Source organism: Canis lupus, chromosome 15 (genome assembly GCF_048164855.1).
Source record: "Canis lupus baileyi chromosome 15, mCanLup2.hap1, whole genome shotgun sequence".
NCBI classification, from domain to species: domain Eukaryota; kingdom Metazoa; phylum Chordata; class Mammalia; order Carnivora; family Canidae; genus Canis; species Canis lupus.
The window spans coordinates 25,238,459-25,263,733 of NC_132852.1; the positions used below are offsets into that span (position 1 = coordinate 25,238,459).

Genomic DNA, 25,275 nt, shown 5'->3' on the forward strand with positions numbered 1-25,275 from the left:
AGAAGCCTCTTAGAAAAAAATGTGAAATAACATAGATGGTTCGTGATCTGAGCATGTTCTCAGGGAAGAGAAGCTTACAAAGGTTTTTAAGGCTAAAGACCATCCAAGGCCAACCACCCATCCCATAGAAGCTCAGTGAAGTTTCCTCACCCTGTTCAAGCAAGCCCTTGGCACAGGAGATAATTAATCAAGGAATTGGGGGATTTAATGTCACGCTCCGGAGAAACTAGTTTTCCTGACTTCTAGGGTTGGCTGATAGGATGTATTTTTTCCAATAACAAAGATAAGCCACACTTTATTTTGAAGTTCACACAGCCTGTAAAGATTATTAAAGCAAAAAGAAATCTGAACCCCCAGGACCACATGAAATGTTGCAGTATCTCAGAGAGATGGAGAATATTTAATTCCAAAACCCCAGAACACTGAAAATGGAATATGTTTCCTGCCACAAGAAAAGAAGATGAGAAATTTCCAGAAGCAAAGTGACCTGGCTGGGTAGGTAGGATAAAGGTATGGCTGTTGTTTTATTGGCCTGTTGGCTTGTTTTTTAACCAACTTAATGCCACGCACACTCCTGAGTCAGATTGATCTTGCCTCAGTGCTACAAGTGGCCATCTCCTACCTTGAGACATCCGGCAAGACTATCCATGAACTCCCCTTTTGAATGACTTCAGTGGATAGTTCAGCCGGACATCAAAGGACCAGGGGCCATTTCTCATGATTTTTGCCTTTTCATGACACAGCAGACCCAAGAGAATAAGATAGCAATTTCGAAAACTAACTCCATTTATTTACTTTCATCCGTGTTCTAGTTTTCTCTGATCCTAAACCCGCTTAATCCCAAGAAAAGTACAAATGGACATAAAATCAGGGAATATGAGGGACAGTGCTTCCAAATAAAACAAAACCTTCGTTTAACAAAAGAAGAAAGAGGCAGTCTGAGAAGGAAGCAAACAAAAGGAGGACCCATGCAGGGTTTCTAGTTACTAAAATACAGTCATACAGTCACTAAAATCCTAAAGTCAGGATCACCCCTCCTGCATATGCCCCTGGGTTGTGGAGATACCCAAAGAGCAGACTCTTTTATGTGGACTGATGAAATGCCCTTTCTTACTTCACTTTATACCCTAACTTCTTGGCCTCCTCTATTGTCCTTCTGTCATGTGGATCTGCTTCCCTCTGGCCATATTTCTTCCTGGTCTCCCCCGTGACTTTTCCCTCTGGATCCTGCAAACCAGCCTTGCTCCAGCGCCTGCCCCTGGCCTCCCAAGTTGGCTGTTCCCTCTGTCTTCCCGCATTTCTCTCTTTTTCTTCATTTCTATCATTTGTCACACCTGCATGTGCCTCCCCGGCCCAACCCACATCCTCCAAAAAAGAAACAAAAACAAACCCTATAAAAAAAAAAAACTTTTAAAATTATTTTCGGGCTCCCTTTAATCTGCAAAGCAGAAAGATCACTTTGTGTTGCTCTTGCTTCTATTAACACACGGAAATTCAGCCTATCTCTGCTAGACAGTCTCCAGGATCTTTATCGTTGGCCTGCTTTGGGCAGGGAGGGCTATCTAAATTGTTCTAGAGGGACTATTGTTGGAGGTAGTAAGGCATGGGGGTGAGAGCTAATAGTCACTCAGCAAGTCTGGCAGGTAAAGGAGGCAGCCATGGGGAGGTAGAGAAAGTAGGTTTGGGAAAATTTTTCTAAAGTTCAGGGGCACAAAGGCATGTGTCTGAAGTGACTAAGGGGTGGGAGTATATAGGTTTGGAGACAAAGGAAGTTCACCAACAGGTTGGGAGGGATACGCAGGGCATCAGAATCCTCTCTGGTGGGGAAACCATGGGCTCGCTGGGTGGAGGGTGGCTTTCAAAATGGAGGGAACAGGCCTTCCTCTGGGATGACAAGGAAGGACAGGCTCTGAAGTCTCTTGGTGACTCAGAGCCTTGGGGCCATGGAGTCAGAGAAATGTGGAACTGCATGGGACTTTTGAGATGGCCAAATCCAAGTACCTAACCCTCCTAAAGCAAGAGCAGGGGTAGAGGGGCTTCCCCAGGTCTTCAACCACAGGAACACCTGGGCTAGGACTCTTGTGTGGGGAACAGTCATCCCGGAGGGGCTTCTGTTTTTCTCCCCAGTAAAACAGCAGGTGCGCTACTCAGTGTCAGCCCTTTGAGGAGCCCAGGCTCGCAGGCTCACCCCTGGCTCTCCTAGAGCTGGGCAAGCCCGCACTGTCTTCTCCTGTCCCCATCGTTATTCCCAAAAGCTGGGAGTAGCCCTTGGGTGGCACAAGTGATTGTCCATTTCAGCTGGTAGTAGGTCTGCCCAACTCTGGGTTTTCCATGTAATATCCTATTTAATCCTCACTGCAAACCTGTGAGGTTGGAAGGCGTTATTATCCTATTTTGCAGAAGAAGGAAAACAAAATGCTGGTTCCGTTGTCAGGGTTCCCACAGAGAAATCACATAAAGAATTTAGAACAGGGATCCCTGGGTGGCGCAGCAGTTTGGCGCCTGCCTTTGGCCCAGGGCGCGATCCTGGAGACCCGGGATCGAATCCCACATCGGGCTCGCAGTGCATGGAGCCTGCCTCTCTCTCTGCCTATGTCTCTGCCTCTCTCTCTCTCTCTCTCTCTCTCTCTCTCTCTGTGTGACTATCATAAATAAAAAAAATAAAAAAATAAAAAAGAATTTAGAACAGAACCTGCATGTGGCCCAGGCTATGCACTCGGGCTCTGTTAGCCGCTGGTCTTATTAATATTAGTCTAGAGCTCGTATTATGTCCCACGTGGGAGCAGAGAGTCTGGACAGATTCTCAGAGATCAAACGCCCATTTATACTGATGGTGGGATCTCGGGGAAATGGTTAGTTAACCTCAGTTTTCATATATATAAAATGGAGATAATCACAGTACAGATATTATAACTGTGCCCAACGTATTGGAAGCATCATGTAAGTATTATTACTTCTGAATGTCTGTTTCTTATTCTTTCCTCTTCTAAACCCTCTTCTGCTAAAATAAACTATACATACTCCTAAGATTAGTATTTTTTAAAGATTGACTTATTTTATTTTAGAGAGAGAGAGAGAGAGAAGGGGGAGAGGCAGAGGGAGAGAAACTTCAAGCAGACTCCCTGGTGAGCACAGAGCTTGACTCACGATTCCATCTCACGACCCATGAGATCATGACCTGAGCCGAAACCAAGAGTCGGACCCTTAACTGACTATACCACCAGGTGCCCCTCAGATGATTCATATTAATTATGATTGATCCTGCCCAAGCTTCGGTGGGCAGGCCCCGTGGTAAAGGCCAGACAGCTTCATTTCTTTATGAAGTCTCTAGAATCCAGCACCACTGGCCCTAGATTTTTACTTGGTTAATCATTCAACAGACATGTGTTGAGTCCCTACTATGTACCAACAGAGGAAAGGCTCAAAAGTGTGTCACCCCTCTTGACTTGAAGATCCTGTAGTTTTGGGGATCCCTGGGTGGCTCAGGGGTTTGGCGCCTACCTTTGGCCTGGGGCATAGTCCTGGGGTCCCGGGATCAAGTCCGGCATTGGGCTCCCAGTGTGGAGCCTGCTTCTCCCTCTGCCTGTGTCTCTTGCTCTCTATCATGAATAAATAAATAAAATCTTTTTAAAAAAATTTTAAAATTTTAAAACCGGGAGCTGGGTGTTGAAGGATGCTGGAGGGGACGGGGAGGCCTTCTGGGCAGCCTGGAGGAGTCCACATGGGGAGGAAGTGGGAGGGCTCAGTGAGGCCAGCCAGGGGCCTGTGTCCGGGAAGGTTTGGCAAGAGAAGGACAGAGAAGCAGGCATCTGGGAGATGGAGGGGGCCTTGCATACCTTTCCAAGGAGTCTGTGTGTCACCCTGCAGGCAACAGGAAGCTTTGGGAAGCTCCAAGGAGAGGGGCAATACAGTTCTGTGGAGTCTGCAGGCGGCGTGGAAGGTGGATTCCGTGGGAGGCCCCAAGACATGGGGACACGGGGACAGAGTGGGGGGAGCCGCTGAACGCATGTGGCCAGGAGGCCCACGGAGCAGGGTGGGTGTCAGCCTTCTGGGGGGACTGGCCGGTGGGCCTGGCACGTGGTCAGCACGGAGGCCGACGCCGCCTTCTGAGCCGAGCAGTGCGGGGGTGGGGGGGTGGGGAAGGGTCTGAGAGGAGGGTGGACAGGCGGGCAGCCTGGGGGTTGCAGGCGTCTAAGTGCAGCTGAGCCGCAGCCAGTGGAACTCTGTGAGCGGCCTCCAGGGAGAGCCCGGCCCAAGGCAGCTTGGGAGGGTGATCGGAGGGGGCCTGTCCTCGGGCGCCCCTGCCCATGCTGGCCACCCGGACTGCCGGCCACGTGCCTCCAGGTCACCCTGTGAAAGATTCCAGGACCCTGGGATAGGGAGATGCGCTCCTTGATAATGACCAGGGACCTAAGAGGTTGGTTTCTTGTTTTTGTTTTGTTTTTCCTGAACTGGATGTTTTAGGCTCCCGAATACTCTAGTTTATTGGAGACAATGAATTTTGTTCATGAATCCCTTCCATAACAGACTGGAGGCTTCATGGTGAAGGGAAATGGAAAAAAAGAGTGACCTGTGTTGACCAAAAAACGTAATTAAATAAAGTGTGCACATCGGTTTAAAAAAAAAAAAAAAGGTCAGAAATTTGCCCTAGATTCTCTGATACTCAGACACAGCCCCTGATTCACAAAGCTCGTGTGTACCAGTTACTACTTTCATATCTTTAAAAAACAAAACCGAAAAGGACCAAAAAAAAAAAAAAAAAACCACTGGAGCCAATCCTGTTTTAGCACAATAGATCTGTACAAATTAATTAAAACACTTTGCTGTTTTTTTTTTTAAGATTTTATTTATTTATTCATAAGAGACACACAGAGAGAGAGAAGCAGAGACACAGGCAGAGGGAGAAGCAGGCTTCACGCAGGGAGCCTGATGGGGGACTCGATCCTGGGGCTAAACCGCTGAGCCACCCAGGAATCCCCCCACTTTGCTGATTTATAAGGAACCACACCTTTCCTGGTATGGTGTCATTTGCTCTCCTGTGATAATGAGAAGCTTCAGTTGGTGGTAACAGGTAGTTTGGATAAATTCTGAGAAACCTAGTTAAGTAGGTTTGCTTTATGCACTTTCATTGACCAGATGTAGTTTCCAACATGTGAAGTCACTAAGGGTTGAAAAACAAACCAAACCTATGTCCTGGCAGCGGGGGACCCCCCAGCACTGCTGTGCCCCTACTCACGGCCCCCTCACCGACTTGGGCGCCACCCAGCAGCGCCACAGGCGTGCCCACAGGTGACCGAAGGGTCCTGGCGCTCACATTTCCAGACGCTTCTGTGAAGCAGCAAAGTGGAAAATTGTAACCCTGCCTCGCTCACTCTAATTCGAGCTTCTAGAGACGCTAAGAAGGCTGGGGGGTGGGGGGGAGGGAGGGGCGAAGCGTCCTTTCTCTGGGTTCTCTTTTGCCACAGTATTTTGTCATCGTCTGGATTTGTGCTTTGTTTTGTTTTGATTTGTTTGGGTTTGGGTCTGGGCTGCAACTCCCAGACAGTCACCTCGCTGAGGGCAAACATTACCTTACTTCCTCTCTCTCCTCAACACCTACCCCGAGGCCTGTCCTATGCCCGGAGCTCCGAAAAAAGCGTGGGGCAGAACAGAGACAATCTGCTTTACAACAAGACTTGCCTTTGAAGACAGAGGATGAAGAACTTGTATTTTCTGCCAGGAAAAGCTCTGGCTCCGGCTCCAGGCTCGCAAGCACGGAGGGGCAGGCCGGCCGCCTCCCGGGCATCTGCTGCATGCGGGGATGCGGGGATGCGGGGAGGCGCCTCTCCCTCCAGGCCGCGCCGGCAGCACCCCGGGGAGCAGGTGCACCCCGGTGAGCGGGTCCCAACACCGACTAGAAGCGAGGCTCTGCCGTGGCACAACCAATAGGCGAGCCTTGGAGCTTCCCTCTAATGGGGAAACAGAAATCTAACAATTAGAGAGAGTATCCTGGGGGCTCTCAGAGTGTCCCCCCGCCCCCCCGCCCCCCCAGTGACAGATGCAGAGAGCGGAGAGGGACTAGATGGTGGGTGTCTTTCTTGTTATCGGTCTGGACTCTGCAACTCCATCAACCTCAATAACCTCAATAAGCATTTGTCTTCCAAGTTAGGATTAATGGAGCCTGGAGGAAATTTTCTTTTTTTAAAGATTTTATTTATTTATTATTACTCATTTTTATTTTATTGTTTATTTGTTAAATTTTCTTTGTTTAAAGATTTTATTTATTTGTTATTACTCACTTTTATTTTATTATTTATTTATTAAATTTTCTTTGTTTAAAGATTTTATTTATTTATTTATTATTACTCATTTTTATTTTATTATTTATTAAATTTTCTTTTTTTAAAGATTTTATTTATTTGTTATTACTCACTTTTATTTTATTATTTATTTATTAAATTTTCTTTGTTTAAAGATTTTATTTATTTATTATTACTCATTTTTATTTTATTATTTATTTATTAAATTTTCTTTTTTTAAAGATTTTATTTATTTATTCTCTCTTCAGAGAGTGAGAGGGAGAGAGGCAGAGACACAGGCAGAGGGAGAAGCAGCCTCCTCGCAGGGAGCCCGATGTGGGCCTCGATCCCGGGTCTCCAGGATCACGCCCTGGGCTGAAGGCAGGTGCTCAACCGCTGAGCCATCCAGGTGTCCCGCCTGGAGGAAATTTTAATTGGGACGAGGGTGGACAGACATATTTGCATTGGGCGCTGGGTCTTCCCTTTTTTTTTTTCCAGAAAATGACTATCTAAATGCTCCCAAGGTATGTTTCTCCTCCTTTGGATTAAGATCTCAGTTATCCAGCGCCTTCCCAGAGCTGTTTGTAATTGCATTCCAGCTCTCTTGGCTTCATAACACTCTGATGATCTTCCTTCGGACTCCGTTTTACGTGCGTCCTGGTAGGTGTGACTGTCCCTGAGCCAGCTTTTCCAGACATTTACCTACTCAAGCACCTCTCCTTTAAAAAATAAAAAGCAATAAAATCAGAAGATATTTATTTCACTGAGCGCAAACAGCTCACAAACAGAAACTGAGACTTCAGCAAAATCTTTGAACTGTCAGACATCAGTCTGTAATGGACAGGAAGTGTATTATATGTAATTTAATCACCAACTGCTGCTTTCAACCCCCCCCGCCCCCCCCCATCCCCCCCACCCCCCCCACCCCCCACCCCCCCCCCCCGTCTCTCTTCCCAGATGAAGGGCCTCCTCTCCCACTCCCTTATCTTTGCCTAAAGCCTCACCTCTGGAGAAGCTCTGAGAAGCCATGAAGAGAGTTAATTTGCTTGCAACAAAAAAAAAATGAAAAAAATAAAAAGACGTAAATGAGGTTGACACACTGAGGTTTTATGTTCCGACTCTTGAGTTGAGACGCATACCTTTTCAGTGCTTCCAAATGTCAACTGCCAGGACCACGAGAGGGGCCACATCTTGGTTCAAAGGTGCGATTCCGGAAGGGGATTCTCCACCCCAGTCCACAAGGAGAGTCTGGGACCCCACCAAGCCAGGAGGAGACCCCTGGACTTGACAGATCCCTTCAAATTAATCCCTGACATGAAAGGGCTTACGGCCTACTCGTCCGATCATATTTTTAGCATTATCTTTAGCACCTGCTTGGTCTCAGGTGTACAGAACCTCTTAGGAACCTGCAGACACTTGTGACGGAGGGCAGGGGTTGGGGAGGGAGAGGGGGGAGCAGGTTACAATGTAGAGATGCCCACTTCAATGACTCCCTGTGGGATCCCCCTCAAGTGAAACCCACTTGGTAAGATCCAATGCTCAGGTGGATTGTTGACTCTTTAGATGGCTAGGATGATGAGTTGTGATCCCCTGGGAGCACTGGCCAGGCCACGGTGCAGTGGGGGAAGGTCGGTGTATGGCTGGGCTGAGCTGCCAGTGGTACAGTGTGTGTGCTTAGAGGGTGCGGGCGAGCACAATTCTGCTGTCCTCCAACACACAGCCTGTTCCTTAATATTTCACATGTGGCTAAACTTTGATACCACTAAGCACTGGTAGCTGGCTGTAATAGCACGTGACTGATGGAAAATTTTAGAAGGATCAGAATTCTAGGATTCCAGTCCTTCATCCATCTGAGCCTCTGTTGCCATGTCAAGAAATAGGAAGAAGAACTACGCCTCCTAGACGAGGGTCAGGGACTTCAGGTATATCAGTGTCCATGAGGGGCTTAGAAGACACACACTTTTTTTTTTTTTTTTTAACCATAGAAATGTAAGCATTGCTGGGATTTTTTCATGGGGTGGTGGCCTTTGAAAATCTTCCAGGATGAAATCACCTCTAGCCCTCCCTGTAGAATAAAGCTGTGACTTGTTCATGGCTAGGGTGGGCCCGAACTGTTTCCTGAGAAAAGTTCCTGGCTTTGCCTGCTGGCCCTTTACAGCCCACAGCAGTCTAAAATTTCTAGTCTACGGATTGCCCCTCAATTAACAACAAACGATGGTCTCTCTCAGCACTGAACTAATGCCTTCCAACCCTTAGCCAGAGGCTGGGTGAGAACGTCCCCCATGAAGGGCTATTTCAAAATTATTCAGGGCATCACTCTTCTTGATACTTTAGGTTCTTTCTTTTGGGTACAGCCAGACATGGGAAAAGTAAATACTCAGACATTTAGCATTTAGGTTCCAAAGAAAATATGGAGTTGCGTTTCCACCATGGTAGGAAGCAGTTAAGCATTTGGTTTGGATCTGCTTGAGCTTGTGGAGCTGGGGGGCCCCTGCCGCTCTGGGTTCCACTCTGAGAAACCTCCCATCAGGAAACCCTTTCACTCCTAAGGACTGCAGAAAGCCCTTTGTCCATGGAGTTTGCACTTAGAACGAGATTTTCTCTCCCCCATCCTGAGTTTTTTTGAGATGAGAACCTCAGAATCAAATTTGAAACTCAGTGTAACACTCCCAGGGCTCCTAGGGACTGCCCGCTGGTTGTATTGCACTACTTATTAGGCCTCCCCTCCACCTGCCCTGCTGGCCTCCCTCGTCCTGATGTTAGCAGATGCTTTGGTTGTGAGCTGTCCCAAACCTTTTTTTGCAACCAGAAAGTCGTGACAAGCAAACAAGCGTTTACAATAATCTGCTTCAGGGGCACCTGGGTGGCTCAGTAGGTTAAGCATCTGCCTTTGGCTCAGGTCATGATCCCAGAGTACTGGGATCAAGCCCCACATCGGGCTCCCTGCTTAGTGGAAAGTCTGCTTCTCCCTCTCCCTCTGCTGCTTCCCTTGCTTGTGCTTGCTCTCTCTCTCTCTCTCTCTCTCTCTCTCTGTCAAATGAATAAATAAAACTTTTTTAAAAAGCAAAACTTGGGGATCCCTGGGTGGCACAGCGGTTTGGCACCTGCCTTTGGCCCAGGGCGCGATCCTGGGGACCTGGGATCGAGTCCCACGTCGGGCTCCCGGTGCCTGGAGCCTGCTTCTCCCTCTGCCTGTGTCTCTGCCTCTCCCTCTCTCTCTCTCTCTGTGTGACTATCATAAAAAAAAAAAAAAAAGCAAAACTTAAAATAATCTGTTTCAGAGGCTGCTTGTCCATGTAGATACAATCTAAGTGTATGGTAGACTGCCCAGGCTCTTGTTTCAAAGTCTTGTCTCCTCTACCTGCACTTCATTGCTTTAGTTCTCAACACACTGACCAAGTAAGAATGTTACTAGACACTAGGGTAAACTAGACAGTGCAGACCCATGCAAATTAGAAGGTGCTGGAAAAAATATTTGTTGAATGAAAACCAGAAGATGTGCAATGAGGAGAAACTTTGCCCTACAGTTTAGAAATTGTTTCCACCTTCAGGTCCAAGAACTCCCAGTTTCCTGACCTCATAACCCATTTCATTTTGCTCTTCCTTATGAGCACCCTCTAATTTGAGCACCATCATGTGTCCCTTTGTGCCGGTTTCACTCCCTTTGGGCGAAAGGCTAAGAACACTGTATAGCAGGGACTGGCAAACTTCATTTATGAAGGACCACCCAGTAAATACTGTAGATTTTGCAGTCCCCAGGGTCTCTGCTGCAGGCACCGGAGATCTTCATTATTCTTGGATTCCGTACTTATGAATTTGCCCACTCACTAAAATTTATTTATAACCCCAAAAGCAGTAACTGTGGTGCCATCGCAGTCATTCATGGACATGTGCAGAGCAATGAAAAACAGGAGTCGCCTGACACCTATGTTCTCAGCTGTGAGGTTGGACAAGGTGACATTTCGTCTTCTCATTGCATCTTCTCACACTGAACATAAATGTCCTGTTTGTGGTCCATTCTGTGTCATTTGTGTGTGTGTTTTGTGAGTGATTCTGGTGTTTAAAATGGCACCCAAGCATAGCACTAAAGTGCTATCTTATGTGCCAATGCACAAGATGGCTGTGATGTGACTTAAAAGGAGAAAATGTGTGTTAGATAAGTTCTGTCCAAGAGCAAGTTGGCCCTGAGTTCAATGTTAGCGAATAAATGATATATAAAAATAACATTTCTTTAAATAGAAATATACCTAAAATAAGGTTATCTATTCATCTGTTGGCAAAGATGTTGTGACCAGGGGCTTGCAGAAACCTAACCCCATATTTCCCTCAGGAGCAATGGTTCAGTATTTGCTAATTCCGTAATCCCGATGGCTTTATAGAACAGAACTATGGTGTATAATGATAATTTATTTTATTCAAGTCGAGAAATTAGTAATCTGAAAGCAGGCATAGATACAAAATGAGCATGGATATGTTCTAATAAAACTGTGTTTATGACAACAGAAACTTGAATTTCATAAATTTCACGTTATGTTACAAAATAGCCTTTAAAAAAAAATTTTCCAGGCAGGCCGGGCGACTCAGCAGTTTATCGCAGCCTTCAGCCCAGGGCATGATCCTGTAGACCTGGGATCGAGTCCCATGTCGGGCTACCTGCATGGAGTCTGCTTCTCCCTCTGCCTCTCTCTCTCTCTCTGTCTCTCTCATTAATAAATAAATAAAATCTTTACAAAATAAATTTTTAAAAAATTCCCCCAACCACCAGAATATATAAAAACCAGTCTTAACTTGCTGGCCCTTCATGGGCTAGATTTGTCCCAGGGGCCATAGTGTGCCAATTCTTGCTGTGTGACTTTGCTTTCAGTGAATCCCACCGCTTTAGAGCCAGATCACAGTAGCTTAGAGAGACCCATATTGTCATTCCCCTGGAAGTCTCTGCCATCTGAGGACTATCACTCTGATGGGACCTGAGAACATTTGTGATGTCTAGAGCTTTTGAAATAGGAGACAGTTTTTTTTTTTTTTTAATTTTTTATTTATTTACGATAGTCACACACAGATTGAGAGAGAGAGAGAGAGAGAGAGAGAGAGGCAGAGACACAGGCAGAGGGAGAAGCAGGCTCCATGCACCGGGAGCCCCACGTGGGATTCGATTCCGGGTCTCCAGGATCGCGCCCTGAGCCAAAGGCAGGCGCCAAACCGCTGCGCCACCCAGGGATCCCCAGGAGACAGTTTTGAAGTTGGAGTTCAGATAACTGGGTTTGAAAGCCAGTTGTATTATTGCCTAGCTGTTTCATGTGAGGCAATTTTTCTGAGCTTTATAACACAAGACAGAGAATCATGGCCATCTCCTCTGGCTGTAATACAGCTTAAAGTGCACAATGAGAAGGGGCTCTGCAATGGGATTCCTATAGGACCCTCAGGACTCCCACCTCAAACCAGTCCCACAGCTGGACCTCTACACTTGGGGTTCTTTGACCATCACCCAAGCCTCACAAAGGAGACAAGCAGACAATCAGATGCCAACAAATCTCATTCCTTTCTACCCTTCTTACCGTTTTCAGGGGTCAGGGAGACCATACAACCCACCCAATAAAATGAGCAAGAAGGGATTTCCCTGAAAACTGTACCCCCCATTTCTGTGGCCTCACGACATACTATTTAAAACACAAGGGAGGTCCCCCCAGATTACCCCCTGCCCCTTGTTTAGGCTAATGTCAGTCAGATAATTTTCAGGCATAAGCAAAAACCTGCTGGTGAGAAAACTCTCAAATGTCACTGCTTACAAAGGGGGGAGGAAAACAGAAAACTCTGTTTATTTTCCTGACCTAAAAGATAACATCACTTTGCCCTTTCCTTTTGTTTAAGGTCAGATCGGGAGCATTCTTTGAAAGTGGCTCCAGAAGAAGGAGTTTCATATCTGTATATTCTTGAGCAATTTACGTTCCTAGTAATAATGATTGCTAGGATTATAAGATACACTGTTAATCCCGTCACCTATAAATGGAGGCAATGATCTGGATCCCAGCCTACCAGTTAGAGTGATTGGTAAACTGCACAGGAATGATGTTACGGTTATTTTGTCAAAATCAACACTGATGCTAAAGTGGCCTTTCGGTGGCTTTTATATGCCGTGGGTGACATAATTAAGTCGGCACTGTGATCCCCAGGACCTCGCGGCGCTCTGCACACAGTGGCGTGGAGAAGCAACATTCACGGCTTTTCAGCTTCAGACCTCAGAGCTGGAGGGGCCGCGGGGTCCGGCCAATGCGTAGACTAAGAATGAGGAAGCAGGGCTCGGGGGGGGGGGGCGCCGGTGACCTTGCGCGTCCCGGAGGGAGAGAGGACACGGAACCGCGCACCTGGCGGAGCCCGCGTCTGCGGCTGGCGCCTCCCGGACCCGGGCGGCGGGGAGGGCGCGGGAGGCCGGCGGCGAGGCCCCGCCCCTAGGAGCCCCTGTAGCCACGCCCCCCGGAGCCACGCCCCCTCGGGGCCCCGCCCCCTCGGAGACCGGACCTGGGCGGCGGGAGGGCGCGGGAGGCCGGCGGCGAGGCCCCGCCCCTAGGAGCCCCTGTAGCCACGCCCCCGGAGCCCCGCCCCCCGGAGCCCCGCCCCTAGGAGCCCCTGTAGCCACGCCCCCGGAGCCCCGCCCCCTCGGAGCCACGCCCCGGAGCCCCGCCCCTCGGAGCCACGCCCCCTCGGAGCCACGCCCCCTCGGAGACCGGACCTGGGCGGCGGGAGGGCGCGGGAGGCCGGCGGCGAGGCCCCGCCCCCTCGGAGCCCCGCCCCTTCGGAGACCGGACCTGGGCGGCGGGGAGGGCGCGGGAGGCCGGAGATGAGGCCCCGCCCCCTCGGAGCCCCGCCCCCTCGGAGTCTCGTCCCTCGGAGCCCCGCCCCCCCGGACGCCGGGCGCGGGGCGGCGGGGCCGGCGGGAGGCCGGGGGCGCCGGCGGGGCGGCGGGGGGCGCGGCGCGCGCGCAGTCACGTAGCCGCCTGCGGACCGGCTCGCTCGGCGCCACGTAGCGCTCGGCTCGCGAAGCTCAGCGCTTTCGAGGGAGGCGGGATCCAGGAAGGGAAAGCTCCTCCTGACCCTGCCTCTGTTGCATCTTTCTGGAAATTGGGACTCCGGCTCCTTCGAACTTGTTAGACTTTTCGAAGTGTCAAGGCGAGAGAGAGCGGGAGAGCGCGCGAGCGCGCAGGGGGCCGAGAGCACGGGTTTCTCTCGTCTTGCACGGAAGGAAGCAGGTGTGGCCCCACGCGCGGGGCGCGGAGCGCGGAGGCCTCCCTCCCCTTTACCCGCACGCGCCGCCCTGGCTCCGCGCCCCGGCCTCGCGCGCCCGGCGCTTCCACTCGACCTGGTGGCTCAGGACTCCCAACAGTGCATCGCGGAGGCCGGCGGCGTGCGGAGAGCTGACCCCACCTCTGCCACCGAGGGGGGCGCCTGGGGCGGATCGCTTCACCTCCTGGGACGCGGAGGTTGAAACGGGAGCTCCGGGCAGGTGTGCCGCGGGGCGGGAAGCACACCCCGGTGAGGTGGGAGCCCCAGCCGAGGCCCAGGGTGCGTCTCCATTGCACCGCGCCGCTGAAGCCGATCCAGAAAACCTGCCCGGTTTTGCAGGTGCCCCTCAGGGCCTTGCCCGCCCGCCCTTGTGGGGAGAGGCGATGATGGACTCAGACTTCCTGAGTCTCTAAGGCCTCGGCCTCCGTTGCCAGGAGAGATGGTTTTCGGACTAGCGGTGGGATGCAGCCTTCGGAGGAAGGACCAATCAGCCCGATGTCTGGGGCTGGGATGTGGGAAGGTGAGGCTAGAACACACCTTTGCCATCCTGCCCTCCCCCCCGCCCCAATCAGGTGGCCTGGCAGGTGTGAAGCCCTTGAGCTCTTCAGGAGACAGTTCAGAAATCACCATCGTACAGGTTAGGGATCCTTAGCGTGCTCTCCTCAAAACCCTTTCCTCTCTGGCCTCAACCCCCGTCCCACGGTCCGGACACATAGCGACACGATGCCCCTTCCCCTTGCCCACTCCCCGGCTCCTGGGTTCTTTCCTCCCTGCTCTCTCTAGCACGTTCTGCACACCTCCCGCGTGGCCCATGGTGACAACTCTCGTGCCCATTTCTCAGGCCTTGAGCGGTTTCGTTGTTGCATTTGATGCCACGGCCACTCCCACGTTTTTGCAACTCTTCCTTGAACTTGTGGAATTCCAGCCTGCTCCTTCCTGGGCTTCTGTAATGTCTTCCTCTGCTCACCCTTTGAGGCTTTCTCCCAGCCAGGGCTCTCTGTTGTTCTTAACACACATCCTTCCCGTGTGACCTCATCCAAACCCTCCCCTAATACATGAACAATGTTGGTGCCTTGGTGAGAAAGTCAGGGTACACGGTGGCCATGCGGTATCCGGCCCCAGCTCTCCTCTTTGTCTCCAGCCCCTGCCATTCCCCTGCGTGTTCCCTTCTCCAAGGTCACTCCAGATGTCTCCCACATTTAGAGATTTTCAGCCCTGCCTTCACACGTGCTTGAGAGGTAGCGCATTAACTGTTGGCGAGAAACAAATCCCCACAAAGACTTCTTAGTGGCTCACAGAAACAGGAATCACTTACTATGTCTCTTGGTTCTGGCTTAGGCTCCCTCACGAGTTAAGAGGGTGGTCAAGGCCACGATCTCCCGTGGGGTGGGAGGGGGAGCCACGTCTCAGCTGATTCACATGGCTGGTAGGAGAGCGCTGGCTGTTGGTGGGAAGCCTCACTTTCTCCTCGTGTGCGTTGTTTGATATCTTCATGGCCTAAGAACTGGCTCCCTCCAGGTTGACAAGTAATCCGAAGAGTAAGATAGAAGCTGCAGGGATTTTTATAATCTAGCCTCCAAGTTCAGCCAGTGTTATCTCTGCCATTCTCTCTTGGTCACTCAGAACAGCCCTGACCCAGTGGGAGAGAAGGCTACCCAAGGGTGTGAATACCAGGAGGGAAGCATCATTGGGGGCCCTCTTAGTGTGGGCCACCTCGTTTAGTTAGCCCCTTTCTTGGTGTAAATAACTGAGTCTTCTGTCCATCCTCAGCTCACTGACGTACAGCCACTTCCTTTAAGAAGCCCTCCCCGTTGCTGAATTTCTTCTGCTGCTTCCATTAGACCTGGGGCATATATCTCCATTCCCCCCCTGTTCTAAGCTGCACTGAAATTGTAGATTTACTTGCTTCTCTCTTGCCTGGTCTTTGGGTTCCCTGAGGAATAAGAGAATGAGGAAGAAGAAGACAATTTAAAAGCACAGGGTCCAAAAACAATGGTGCACAGCAGAGTCTCAGTATAATTTATATAAGGAGTAAGTGAATGGATGAGTAGCGTTTCCTTTCCCCAACTAGAAATGTTTTGTATAGCACTTAATTTCTGTCACACCCCCATTCAGTTCTCTGCTGATTGTTTTTCATATTGCAGCTTTCATATTACACTTCCCACCTGCCTCATCGCAGATGAGCTCTGTTCTTTGATTCTGAAATTTTTTAATTTAAGAAAGATGTAGCTACAGTGACCTTCACTGCTGTTTGCTTATGATGTTTCACTTTGTAGAAAACTGAATTGCCAGAAGTAGTGATTTGATTAAATAAGTTATAGGGACGCCTGGGTGGCTCAGTGGTTTAGCCTCTGCCTTCGGCTCAGGGCGTGATCCCGGGGTCCTGGGATTGAGTCCTGCATCCGGCTCCCCATGGGGACCTTGCTTCTCCCTCTGCCTGTGTCTCTGCTTCTCTCTCTGTGTCTCTCATAAATAAATAGATGAAATCTTTGAGAAAAAAATAAGTTATATAAAAAAACACTTGTGTAGCCACTGAAATAATAATACAAAAAGATATTCGTTGATATGAAAAGATGTTCGCTTGATATTATTAAATGAAGTAAAAGAAAATTGTAAACATTATAATTTAATTTTTTTATTATTTTTTAAAGATTTTATTTATTTATTCATGAGAGACACAGAAAGAGAGGCAGAGACACAGGCAGAGGGAGAAGCAGGCTCCATGCAGGGAGCCTGATGTGGGACTTGATCCCAGGACTCCTGGATCACGCCCTGGGCTGAAGGCAGCACTAAAACCACTGAGCCACCCGGGCTGCCCAATTTAAATTTTTTAAATTGCAATAGAATACTTGTAACATACAATTGATCATTTTAGCCATTTTTAAAGTGTATAGTCCAGTAGCATCAAATACCTTCACATTGTGCAGCCAATGTCCAGAACACCTCGTCTTGTGAAACTAAGTCTACACCATTAAGCAACATTCCTTCCTCCCCACTTTCTTTCCTCTCCTCCAGCCCCTGGCAACCACCGTTCGACTTTCTATGTCTATAAACGTAAATACTCTGGAAACTCTCGTAAGTAAAATCACACAGTATTTGTGATTTTGTGCCTGCTTATTTCACTCAGCATACTATCCTCAATATTCATCCACGCTATAGCATGTGTCTGAATTTCCTTCCTTTTTGAGGCTGAATACTGTTTCATTGTATATATTTTGTTTATCCACTCATCCACTGAGAGGATACTTGGGTCGCTCCTACTTTTCGGCTGTTGGGAATAATACTGTTAGGAGCATAGGTGCACCAATATTTGCTCAAGACCCTGCTTTCAGATCTTTTAGATATATACCCAGAAATAGGATTGCTAGGTAATAGGGTAATTCTGCTTTTAATTTTTTGAGGAGCTTCCATACTGTTTCCTATAGAGGCTGCACCATTTTCTGTTCCCACTAACAGTGCACAAGGATTCCAATTTCTGTACATCCTTGCTAACTAACACTTATTGTTTTCTGGGCATGTACACGTGTGTGTGTGTGTGTGTGTGTGTGTGTGTGTGTGTGTGTTTCATAGTAACCGTCCTAAAGGGTGAGGTGGTATCTCACAGTAGTTATAATTCACATTTCCCTAATGATTAGTGATGTTGAACACTGTGGGAGTTCTTTAGATATTCTGGATATTAATCCCTTATATATGGGATTTGCAAATATTTTATCCCATTGTGTCATTGTCATTTCACTCTGTTGATTGTATGGAAAACAGTTTTTTAAGGAGAAGTGTTTATACAGACAGATGCAATCAGGAAAAAAACTGGGAAAACAGCTGGAAAGTTAGGGTATAGACTATAGAGTTAAGAGTAATTTTAATTTTCCCATTAGCAATTTTAGCATAAACATAACTTTCACAGAAAATCTTTGGGTAAGTAACATCTGATTCTAATAAAGCATAGGTCACAGGTCTGTCCTTTGAAGGTTTAATCAAGATATGAAATCGAGAGAATATTCAGGTTGTCAGCATCCTCCCAATGGGATACTGAGTCAAGGAGTGACAAGTGGCTTTACTTTGCTGAGTTTCATTTTCCTCTACTTGAAAATGTGAGATTTCTCCAGTCCTGGAATTCTTTATTCTGAAGAATGTACATACATATAATATCTATAATTGATTGTCCTTAGGAAACTTTTTCCAGTGTTTCAAAAGGCACTTGGTCCTATTTCTATCAGATCCATCACCCTACAGTGTGCCTGCGTCCCTGTCTAGTTTGGGACGTCCTCAAAATTCAAGGCCTACTCCTCTTGGCAATACCTGCGAGCACAGAGGTTGGCATACTAGTTGACTAACATTACCAAATCCAAAAGGCACGTTTCTGTTATGCAGCTTCCCAGAAGCATTTGACTCAAGAGGATCACCTGGCCACTTCTTTCCATTGCAGCCATCTCCTGTTTGCCCTTCTGTGACACCTCACTGTCTTGGTTTTCCTACTCGGTCTCTGGCTACTCATTTTCAGTCACCTTTACAAAGTCCTCTTTATTCTCTACCTTCAGAGTTCTTCGTGGCACAGTCCCTTCTCATCTGCTCTCCTTCCATGACCTCACCTGTTGCCAAAACTTTAATTCCCACCTATGTACCAATTATTTCTAACTGACCTAGACATCTCTCTAGAGCTCCAGACTTGTGTATCCAAACGTCTCGCGCTGTGTTTTCTGTTTGTCCTTACAGATCCTCCCCTTACTCGTGCTGACCCTCCTCTCTGCCCTGGCACTTTGACCTTTGTGAACTACATCAACAGACTCTCTGACTTCCAGCTGGGCTTAGCCATAGAAGTTTCCAGCAGAAGATTGAAAGGTAGGAGGAGAGTGAGGTCAGTAAGTTTATTACCCCAGCTCCCTCATTGTGGCTCACCTCAGACTGACTATATCTCTCTACTGAAGGCCACAGATCCTATCAGAAGGCCCTCCATCCACCTCCTGCCCCCCCCCCCAGCCCTCTCTCTTAACCAGCCCTCTCTCTTAACCCTTTTCCTTTGCTTCCTCAGGCCAAGTATGGTAATGCCTCCCCACTATACCTAGCTTCAGGGCACTGCACAATCTTCTTGCATTCCCTCAGCTCTGCCCATACTTTTGTAAAGAGTCTTTTTATTAAATTCTCCTCCCCCTGCCCTGGTTTCCTGCCAGGACCCTGGCTCCTACACACCTATTCAACATCTACCCTTGGAATTCTCACAGTCATCACAAACATGACATGTCCACGACGTGACTTTTGATTTCCCTTCAAGCCTCTCCTTCTCCCTACTTTCTGCCATCTCTGTGAATGTTAGCACCAGCAGGCTGGGTGCACAAGGCAGATGCCTTGAAAGTTGATGTGATTTCTCCATTTCCCTCAGCCCCGCTGTCCTCCATTTTACCTATCACTGCTTCTGGAAAATCACCTCCACACATCTGGCTACTCCTCACTCCAATTTTCAGCTTATATATTGTCTTCTGAAAAAAATCTTCCTCTACACAACCAGTTAAGGGCCCTCCATCCCATTATTTTCTCTCTATGTGCCAGTTTGTTTGCTTCTTAGCAAATAATATCACTTCTTAATATCACTCAAGAAGTGATTATCTATTTCACTCAAGAGTTATATCCCTTTGGTAGAACAGGATGACTCTGAGCTATGAAGGATAATGAATATAACTCTTCAGATTTATATTCAGATCACCCAACTCGAAGTGATTTTCCAGCCACTGTTTCCTGAGGTCAGTCCAACATGGCATGGTTAATCTCTGAAGTTCCAAACCTAGGTCGTCCATGCTAACCTCTTCAAGGTTCAGTATACCCTCAAAGCCTCATGGAAAATGAACCATTAGCTTTATTTATCTAGTCTACACTGGCAGAAATAAATTACATGACATCTAGGGTTTCATAAGAGCCCAGTTCTATTGGCTCCACATCCAAGGATTTATCCTTGACTACAAATTTGTTTCAAATAAACTCCACATATAAAAACAACTTTCAAAAGATGTAATCTAGACGCCTAAAATGTCAGATTCATGATTTAGTTACTTAGTGCACTGCAAGTTCAGAAAACAAAGCAAACAAAAATCTAAATGAAAGAACACACTTCTATTTTTTTAAAAAGATTTTATTTATTTATTCATGAGAGACACAGAGAGAGAGGCAGAGACATAGGCAGAGGGAGAAACAGGCTCCCCACAGGGAACCCGATGCAGGACTCCATCCCAGGACCCCAGGATCATGACCTGAGCAGAAGACGGACGCTCAACCACTGTGCCACCCAGGTGCCCCAAAAGAACACTTTTCTAAAGCAAATTGCCTATCTAAGTCCTCATACACGTGGAGTCAGACAGAAAAGAGAAATACATCTTTGTATTAACTGAACTGAAATATTTGCCTTTTTTCTCTTTGAGGAACACTGCATAAAAGAAACACCCATCAGGTTTGATGTATGGATTCAGAGCTGAGAAACCACCACAGTATTTAGGGGCTCCTGTCTGTTGGTTCTGTTTGAAGCCTTGGGGTTGAACCACACCAAGGAAATCATTACTATGGATGCTGCCTCTGGGCAGGGATTCAGGAAAACAGAGAGATGGAGAAAGGATGAAAGGAGAGGATAACTGGCCCATTCCATGGAGATGATTGAGTGTTATGGACCAGGCACTGCTTTAAGGTTCATGTACTGACTGTGGTTTGAATCTCATTCCTCCTCAATGACCCTCTTCCAATCATCTTCTAAAGATACTGGACATTATTTCTTTCCTGGACTGGTTAAAAATAAAAACAACAAACAGACCAGGAGTTAATGGCTGGAACTAGTGCCTATTTTTCTATAAGCCTTTCCTTGAGCTCCTGGAAATTTTAGAGGCATTTCCTTCACTCCTGGGTTCTAAATTCTTAAGCAGCCTATTCACTGTGAGAGGAGGAGCCCTTCTCTTACGGAGAGCTGGTGATTTGGACATCTTAAGCAACTTGAGTCCTGCTCCTGGATGTGGATAGGCCGAGAAAACCAGGACAGCAAGAAGACAGCTCATCGGATTGCAGAGCTTGGTACAGTAGTCCCCATATCTGTGGCTCTGCTTTCTGCAGTTTCAGCCACGTGCTGTCAGCCATGGTCGTGAAGCAATGATCCTCCTTCTGATGTATCGTCAGGAGGTCAGTAGTAGCTGACCTAGGTCAATGCCAGGTCACACCACCTACATCTTTCACTGCACTTCCTCTCGTCACGTAGGCATTTTATCATCTTACACCATCACAAGAATGGTGAGTGCAGAACAATAGGATATTGTGAGAGAGAGAAAGAAGCTACATTCATAGAACCTCTATTACAGTATAATTGTTCTATTATTTGTTATCATTGTTAATTTCTCACTGTGCCTAATTTATAAATTAAACTTTATCATAAGTATGTATGTATATTATATGTAGGATTCAGTTCCACTAAAGGTCCTAGAAGGTATCCCTTGAGGATAAGTGTGTGTGTGGGACCACCGTATAGTATTTATTCTATTGCTGCTTATACTGGGGGCAGCCACCATGGTGGGGAGAAGGTATTATCATCTGATTTAAAGTTCTTCAATTAATCTGAAGAGACCAGAGTTTACAGGTTCTCCATATTCTTAATATTTAAATTTTTGCCCTTGGCCTACAAGAATTGGAGGAATGAAGCCCAATCCCTACATTGTTCAGCTGAAGAAAGAGTGTCTTGGGGATATATTTTGCCTGGGGATACATATCAAATCAAATCATTTTGTTGAGCACCTACTGTATGTAGATGGTTAATTTTATGAGTCATCCTGGCTACAGTGTGGGATCCAGGTGTTTGGTCAAACATCGCTCTGTGTTTGCCAAAAAGATATTTTTTTAGATATTAATGGTTGTTGGTTTGTTTGTTTTTTTTAGAGAGATTGATTGATATGGGAGGAGAGGGGCAGAAGGAGAGAGATAGAAAATCTCAAGCAGGCTCCACTCCCAGCATGGAGCCTGACTTGGGGGCCAACCTCACAACCCTGAGATCATGACCTGAGCCGAAATCAAAGAGTTGGACACTTAACCAACTGAGCCATCTAGGTGCCCTTAAATATGATGAACATTTAAATGAGCAGACTTTGAGTAAAACAGATGTGTTCCATAATATGGGTGGGCCTCATTAATTAGTTGAAGGCCTTAAGAGGAAAGAGAAGGTTCCCCTAAAGGGGAAGGCATTCTGCCTCTAGACTTCAGAGTCAATTCTTTCTGGAATCTCCAGCCTGCCAGCCTGCCCTACAGATTTTAATCTTGTGAGCTCAGTCAAATTGCATGAGCTGAAAATCAATCCCATTTTCTAGATACAGCTTATCCATTCTGTTTCTCTACAGAGCTCTGTCTGATGCATAAGGAGTGGGGAAGGTAGGGGATGGACAGGTGATCAACATCTGACTCTCAGGTACCTGGACTCTGCTTTGATGGCCACTTCACCAGACAATAAACCAGAGTAGATGTTCCGCTCATGGCCATGTGTTTCATGACATTGTTGGGGGAATAAGTGCTTGTCTTCACACTTTCAGCTTTTGGAGTGACAATTTAAAAGCGCCATAAGCCAAACGCAAAATTAAATCCCTCAAAATGCCTTTGGATGTACAGTGTTCCTCTTACAGAGGAAATAGCCTCACCAAATCCAGGCAGTTTATTGCTGAAGCCATCCATCTGCCGTCATCCCAGTGTGAGTGCCATGTGTTTGTCAAGTACACGTGTTATGTTCCTGCCATACACTCAGACTCTACATTCTGGGAATTAAGCTGAGGAAAATTTCCGCTTTCTTGACAGCAACTGCCAGAGCATGCTTGCCCTAGTATGCAATATAAATGCAAACTGGGTGTTCTCAGGAGAGCTGTCTGAATTCTTTGTTCTTTGGGTGTGCAGAGCCAAAGAAAAATAACCAAAACGTGAAATCTCAGCTTTTAGCTAGCATTGTCAATGTTTACCACCTTCCATGGAGGCCTTAGGGAGGAGGTTACAGAATAGGATACATTATCATCTAAAAATAAATGAGCTGATATTACACAGTACAAATTACATTAATTACAACCTCAGCTCCTTTTATGTCTTTTCTCCATGAGTTTAGTTATACTGAAAAAGTGAAATGGCAACGTTGAAAGAAAATATTTGAACAATTAAGATTTAGAACACAAATATAGCCTTAATTGTATTCCCTGAGCAGCTTATTTCTGATCAGATCTTTCTTAAAAGAAGATTTATTTATTCTAGAGAAAGAGAACTTGAGTGGGGAAAGGGACAGAGGGAGAGAATCTCAAGTAGGCTCCCCACTGAGCTCAGAGCCTGACATGGAGCTCAATTTCACAATCCCGAGATCACAACCCTGAGATCATGACCTGAGCCAAAACTGAGTCAGACACCACCCAGGTACCCCTTGACCAGATCTTTCGGATTGTAGTCTTCTTTCCTCCCCTGCCTGCTGCTGCTACGAGGCCAGCCTGCAGTGACAGAGCCAGTGGTTCAACAGAGTTCTCAAAGGGTGAAAGGAGATACTCAAAGCATGGGATCCAGCAGACTCAGTGAGAAGGAAAGAGCATTTCAAGAAGCTAAGAGGTGGATCAAGGCTTGCGGAAACCAAAGGGCTGGAATTAGGAAAATAAAAATGAGAATCTGAAACAAAAAGTGACCAACTAGAATGTCTTGGTCTTCCTGCTTCACTCTGCAGTGTATGCATTTACTGTAAACTACTGAGCTTTCAGGAGAATGGAAAAAGGAAAACTGGACAGCGCCTCCTCAGCTTTCCTGTCTTCTCTAGGATTTCCTGCTAGCTTTCCCCACCCTTGGTCACCACCCATCCAGAGAACTACCATCTATCCCCGTCCTATTCCGGTCAATAGGCACGCAAGGCGCATTACTCACGCATTATATAGGGTGCAGAACTGGGGGAGGCAGCTGGGAAAGCCTCCTGGCTCCCTGTGACTGACTCGCCCTTTCCTTATTAAAATATGTTGTTTCCTAGAGGGTTCCCCAGGGGCCCCAAGGGAGGCTTTGCTGTGATTCATGTGACTTTAAGTGTGATAGAAATGGAGGACCAACTTGTTAAAGTTTTTATGGGGATCTATTTTCAGGAGACAGAATGTAGCCAAGACACACGTCAAAGTTCAAAAAGGAAGGCAGAAAAACAATGATGAAGAGGCGGTCATTGGGACAGGACATTGAAGCCGGGAAACATCAGATGAAGTCTTTCATGTATCTCATTCTTAAGACACTTAGGATAAGCCCCTCGAGAGTTGCTAAATGTGGCATATACATTTGGCTTTAAGGACTTTAGAGCCAACCCGAGGGGACCATGGAAGAAGTTACATGATTGGGGAAGAGTGGTTGTAGCAGAAGTTTTGATGCTCTTGGAACAGAGATTAGAGCAAAACCCACCCTCCCACTACACACATGGCCACCCCTCCCACCCAGCTGCCTCTGTGGAGTAGAGTGAACCACATTTTCTAGCACCCTTACAGTAAAAGTATCAATGGTTTGTAAAGGCTGGGGCTATAGGAGTGTAGTGACAAACAGTAGTCCCTGCCCCCCCCCCCCCAGCATTTTATGTTTTACTAAGAAGAGGGAATATGCTGGGATTTAATGTGAGGGAGATTGGATGGCCTTGCATGGGCACTTCTAGAGTGGAGAGATTTTTCACATTTTATGTCAAATTTCCACCATCGGTATAAAGTGCAGGATTCTACACAGAGATCTACAGCCTGTCCAGTATATCTCCTCTGAAAAACATGAAGTGGTTGAAAGAGAAAGAACTCGAGAAGGGGCAAAATATACCTTTGTTGGGGTTATGAGAATTCATACACTCAGGGAAAAAGTGTGAAAGGAAACAAAATCACGGCTCTAGAGTGAGGTGTGGGGGGAAGGGGCATCAACGCTGGCTCACGGGGGGAGTAGAGGGGAAAGATTGAACTCAAGGAGGGAACAGATGCCTCCCCTGGACTAATAAGAGGGGTTCATCAGAAGAAAACACCAGAAATGTGCCCTGGAGATGCCAAGGACACATGCCTCCAGCAGGAACAGCAGGGACATCTTGCTACAAGCTTATATTTACCTGATAACACCTACTGATGGTAAAGAGGAGAGGAAAACAGGGCACTAGTTGATTCTACAGAAGTATCTCAAGTGAGTGCCATAATATTTTCTCCATGGCACAGTGCTTTTCGCAATGGGACCTCCAAGCCATTCTTTTGAGTTTTGTGTGATTTCTCAGTTTTTATTTTTGTTTTTGCCCTAGATAGCTAGCTTAGGTGACTACTGGTATAGATGAAAGATGTTAGTGTGCTGTAGACGTGGCTCTGTGATACTCTGGAGCAGAAGTGATAGCCAGCCTCTGGATGTTGATGTAGCTTGGGTATGGCAACCAGAGCAATGGAAACTTCCAGTTACAAATAAACCTTGTTCCATCTTTGCCCCCTTCTCCTACCAGCCTCTGGGCAGAACAAGCAGCAACTAGTAACGTCAGTGATGCTGTCACAGCCCTCACAGAGCAGATTGGCTTCTTGTACCAGACCCAACTGCTCTTCTCCAGACATTTCCACCATGCCCTGCTACTTCCTCGCCTAGGCAATGAGGTACTGTACTCTCCAGAAGGGGTAAGATGGCACTCCTTCCAAACACAGAGAACCATGCCTTCTTTCCTCTTCCTTGCCGTAGTTTTTCAGGGGAATTCCAATTTTACCCTAGCCGGTCTACTGCA

The 25,275-nt window shown here is 47.2% G+C and overlaps 1 long non-coding RNA gene across 1 annotated transcript; it reads left to right on the forward strand.

Annotated features, from left to right (window-relative positions):
* Positions 1-13,256: 13,256 nt before the first annotated feature.
* LOC140604748 (uncharacterized) lies at positions 13,257-20,966 on the forward strand. Its single transcript, XR_012007562.1, has 3 exons — positions 13,257-14,076; positions 18,270-18,395; positions 19,964-20,966. It is a non-coding gene; the product is annotated as an uncharacterized lncRNA (long non-coding RNA).
* The last annotated feature ends 4,309 nt before the right edge of the window (positions 20,967-25,275 follow it).